Raw genomic sequence first — 6,000 nt, forward strand, 5'->3', positions numbered from 1 at the left:
GATTTGAAGAAAATAGAATACCTAGATCCAAAATCAGATACTAATCGTCAAGAAGAGTTCAGTCAACGAATGTTGATGAATTAGCCCAAAAACAAATGTAATTTAATTTTGTGTTTTAAAAACCAAAATTATAATATATGACTCAAAATTTTATTTTTACTTCTTATTTGTTTAGATGCAATAGCTTTATCGCGGCAGTCCGTTTTTTATATGGTTGTAATTCAAAAACTAATCACTGTAAATACTTGAAATTTTCACCAAATGTTAATGTTAATGATATCTATATACAGTTTAATTTTCAAAAATTTTTGACTTTTTTGAGTTATTTATAAACCACTGAAATTTTCGATTTTTATGAGAATTTTTTTTTGAAGTGTCAGTAAAAAAATGCCGGATGGCCAAAAAAACTCGAAAATTTAATACAAGGTTCCTTATGAGTTGTTCTTATTGTAGCTAAAAAAAATTATAAATCGTTAGTCACAATTTTTTTTTATAAGCGTTTATAGTTCAAATTTTTACGAAATCTGTCGAAAACGCAAAAATTTGTAAGTAATTTTTATGTTGAAAAATCATAAAATTTTTTGTGTTTATAACTAAGGATTAAAAATACAACACTAAGTTTTCTATAAGTTTTCCTTCAAGTAGCTATAGAGAAAACACGAAGCATCATTATAGGAAATATTATAAGTGCGTTTGAATTTTAAATTTTTACGAAATAGCGTAACGATAATGATTTATCCTCAAACGATTTTAAATATTTGTTATTTTTCAAAAAGTATAAGTATAAAAAATTTACCAGTTATGAATATTGGCATTTTCTTTACGTGATTTAATTTTCAAAATATTTTGACTTATTTTGATGTATTTATAGACGACTGGCATTTTCAATTTTTCTGAAAATTTAATACAAAGTTCCTCAAATGTTATTCTTATAGTGATTAAAAAATTATAAGAATACATAGGCACAATTTTTTTTTATAAGCATTTGAAGTTCAAATATTGACAAAAATTCGTCAAAACCATGAATATATTTTGCAAATTATTTTGTAGTTAAAAATTCATAATATTGTTTGTATTTATATCTGAGGTTATAAAATTCAACACATAGTTTTCCATAAGTTTTGCTTCAAATAGCTATAGAGAAAATTTGAAACGTCATTATAGGAAAAATGTTTTGAGCGTTAGAGTTTTAAATTTTTATGAAATCGCGTAATGATAACGATTTATCCTCAAACCAGGTATTCGTATATCTATGATAATATAAGGTATTATGAATTATAATAACTACATGCAATGTTTTTGGAAAAATTGATTGTGAAAAATAAAATATTTGTTTCAAAATAGAATATATGACAATATTTAAATATAATATATCCTAGACTGACAAATCATCTCCATTCAGAATCGTTTTTCGTATACAATGATACCTATCATTGCATTCAAATCTAACCTACCCTAGTCAGAGGTCCATCCCACCACCTAATTTACAGCAGAGCGACATCCACTTAACCGCTTTTTTTTCAGTTATTTTAAGTTAAAATTTATTCAAAATTACATCTTAAATAACCAAGAATTACAATTTTAGTTATATTGTTGGAATTTAAAAATATTATTCATGGGTATAGGTACTTGAAGTTTCTAGAGATGTACTTAATATATACTTAATATTCTAATTTTAATAGTTTATGTCACTAATGACTTAAATTAATACTTTATAATAATTTTATATAATATGGATAATGACTGAAAGAGTTAAGTACATAATGAATCTTATTTAATTGATTTGGAATTTATTTTATAGGTATTTACATTTTATTTTTTTAAATAATTTCAACATAGTTATAATATCGTATGACATATCCTAGACTGACATACCATCTCCACTCAGAATAATTTTTCGTATACAATGATATAATATCATTGAATTCAAATTCAATTTCATCCATTACAGTAACCTTCTTGTAACAGCTACTATACTGCACGGCGACACCCACTAACCCACTTTTTTAATAATTTTCAGAATTTTTAAGGATAATAGATAAGGACTATAATATTTACAAATTCCTAATATTTTTCGTAGTAGGTACTAGAAAGTGCCATCAGACATGTAATTTTATCGGTATTTATGACACACGAGTAACTACCCAGTACCCACAGGGTAACAACATACAATACATACATACATACCTAATACAAATACGTCGCTATATAGGCGATACAAAACCGAGAGAGTGTTGGGCATTCCGAGAAAATAATACAAAGATCCAGTGAACTGAGACTTACAGATTAGACAGAGAGAGATAGAGAGAGGGAGAGAGAGAGAGAGAGAGAGAGAGAGAGAGAGAGAGAGAGTGTGTCTGAAACGGCAAATATATTGTATTATATTATATAGATATATTAATATCTTTCGAGTCGGACGCTTTTTTTTGCCCGAAATTCGGAGAATAAACATCTACGAAGGGACATTATCATTGTTCACTATTGTAAAATATTCTTTCGACCTTCATCTTGGCCACACACATTGATTAAGTGTCTGCATGTATAAGATACATTCTAACGTTATTATTATTATTATTATTATTATTGTTATTATCCCTCGTCCCCGTGAATGCGTGTTTCTCCGCCTGTGACTAAAATGCGCTTATAGGCGCCTGTTACAATAATTTATTGTTGTACAGAAAGGAGACTCGTTTCCAAATAAATAAAAAATAAGAAAAAGGTCTGTCGCCAGTTAGACAGTTCAAAAATACTGCAGGTCGGTCTCACGCTGAGCGTTTTGGACGTTTTGTATGTTTCACACGATGGAAAAAGAATTATGATTGTGTGTCTCTGTATACTGGATTTGGTAGTCCTTTTATCAAAAATCATTATTTCTATATTTCTAAGAAATTGTCAATGCACGCCTACACTGCACGTGACCTAAACAATAATTTGTTGTGCACTGGGTAGGTATCGTTTCTGACCCAACGTTATTGTTGCAGCCGTGTATATTATATAGAATTGTAAGATGTTTATGCTCGCAAAGAAGGCCTCATTTGACGAGTGTATATCGAAGCTGTTACCCTTGAACATAAAATATAATATGTACCGAGCAACCATATAGTTAACAGGGTGCTTGGCGAACCATAACGAAAATCGAAACGATTTTATTTGAAAATTATATAGATAGATAGTTAGCACGCCAAACTCACCGAATGAATATTCCACAGACCACAGAAACTTATTGTGCATTAGTTGTATAGATTGTTTATTTTTAATAAAAAATAAACAAAATAAAAATATATATATATTATTATACTGAAAATAATTAAGATTATTTAAAAATAAAAAACCGAGTGTGGTATTTCGGAATTGGAAACAAAAATGTTTGGTTTAAATGCTACTTTTTAATTTAATTTTTTGATTAGGGGACCCCGCGGCAATAGGCCACTGGGTGTGGGTGTACGATAGTAGTTATTTTTATATTTTGTTTTGTAGGTTTTAAGTTAAAAGGGTTGTAACATGTATTTTTGTATGTGTGACAAAGTATGTTGCTAGCACGAGAGCTAGCAACTACGGCTGGTAGGTACGTATATGCTCAGTGCGTTTCCGCAGATTGAGCGTACAACCATGCTTCACTAAGCCACACACTACTTTTTGAAGACTACTGTTAGCTGATATTCATAAATCGCGAACAGTATAATTATTGTGTGATTCTTGTTTCGTTTATTGGGTTGAAAAACAAATTTTGCTAATTGACGAAATCCTAAATATTATGCTGTAAAAAGTATACTCAATCCTAAAATATGACCTAAAATACAAAAATATGAAACGTAAAATTTTGTTTGCAGAACCGTAGGTATAGTTATAGGTTAAATGAAACAATTAGTGTAAGTACTTTACTATTTTTTATTTGACTTACCTATAAAAAAATATGAAAATTCATTCAGATGTTGTAATTACTATATTACTAATTATTACGAATTATAAATAACTTGTGGCGATGATCGAATTCAAAAGTGTATAGATATTTGTTAATCTTAGGCCCTGTTTTCAATCATCCGGTTATTCGTTAAACCAGTACGACTATGCACACACGTTAATAGTAAGGAATATTCGTCAATTGTTTCGATTTTTTTAGAATAGGTACGTGAAATCTATACATCTTTTGCGCCATGCCGGTGGATTTATCTCAAAATAAAAAGGTGTACCATCGATTGCACCAGGAAAATCTTAATATATTTAGATAATAGATAATATTTCATTTAAATACACATTAAAAGTCCACCAAAACCATAATAATTCTATTGTTGAGAATTAAATTGGATATATTAAATTATTAAGTCTCCTCAATTACAATCAAATATAATATAGAAAAATAACATATAAAATAAATAATAATATTTTTTATCTTCATATAATATTACATTTTATTGCATGTAGGTAGAAAAACAATACTCTTGTATACATTATAAACATATTGTTTATTAATATACTTAATAGTTAATACCTATTATGTTTAAATGCATTTGATGTTTTAATATAGGTATATACAATTACCATTCCAGTATAAAGTTTCCGAGTTGTGCAATTGATATAATTATAGGACCACACAATGAGTTTATGCCCAGCTCGTCAATATTAACGTTAATATTGGTTTTTTGACCAAAAATGCCAGATTTAACAGTACTTTGTGTCATACAGACCCAAACAGTGTAAATACCTACGCTAAATACAGTGATACCTCTCTATATAAGGCTCTAAATACCAGACACTGGCGGTCACTAAAATTGTGTTCGTTGTTACTTGTTTGAATGTTTCTACAATCCAAAAAGTTCAGATTGTAGAAAGAATGTAGTAGGGTCCTCAAAAAAAAAAAGGATCACTATTAGGAGGTGTCTATTAAGAAAGGTTTCACTGAAAATAAAGTTATAAGGTATATATTAATATTTTATCCATATTTTAGTAAACTAAATTTTATTATTAGTGTGCCTGTTAAATAATACATTATAAATATTTCGTTGAAACATTATTAATTATATATACACAAAATAATTTAAATCTAATAAATATTTATTATTTAATAATAATCATACACGTTTGTATCGTTTACTGTTAAGAGGACGCCACACCCGCATGTGTTGTCTCAGTCTTACAAACTTATAACATAGCAAAATCTGAACAGCGCGGGACAACTTTACTCCCTTTGTATTAATAGTAAAATTACCAAAATTCCACAACGTATAGGGGAGAATCTGTGCAACAGCGTCGTTATTTTTTTGATAGCACTAACCAATAATTTTAAATAATTAAATGAAAAAACTTATGTTCTCAAACTGATAACTTAAAGTGTACTTATGTTATCAAAAAAATAACGACGCTATTGCACAGATAATATTCTCCCCTACACGTTGTGGAATTTTGGTAATTCTACTATAAATACAAAGGGAGTAAAATAGTCCCGCGCTAAACAGATTTTGCTATGTTATACGGAGACAACACATGCGGGTGTGGCGTCCTTTTAACAAAAAGGGAAAGTGTATCCTAACATGGTCATCCGATATCTCTTGACGACCCCTGAAACTTATGAAAAAGAATTTTATGCAAACATTCATAATGTATGACTTATTATTGACTATTACAATAGAACAAGAAACATGAGCCTCTTGGTAGTTTCTATTGTATATAATAAATTTGGCCCACTGGTCAGGGGAAACTGCCTTAAAAAATAGCTACTCGTAAATAATAATTAACTAAAAACAAAAAAGTATAAAAGTTGTTGAATCTGAATTTATAATAATATATTTTATCATTTTCTTTTTTAATTGTCGTTGAAGACCACAAAATCTAAAACGACTAATACCTTTAAATATCTATAGTTATTTTTATGATTATTAAAAGCTAATTTAAATCTGTGGCCATAACATTTACTTACGAGCCGCTATTGAATATCGTGTGTTAAATGTCTTCAATCAAACCGTAATATAAAATATCCGAAAAAATATCCGTAAAACTGGTACG

Source organism: Diuraphis noxia, unplaced genomic scaffold (genome assembly GCF_037042655.1).
Source record: "Diuraphis noxia isolate RWA-SAM2 unplaced genomic scaffold, SU_Dnox_SAM2 contig0001, whole genome shotgun sequence".
NCBI lineage: Eukaryota > Metazoa > Arthropoda > Insecta > Hemiptera > Aphididae > Diuraphis > Diuraphis noxia.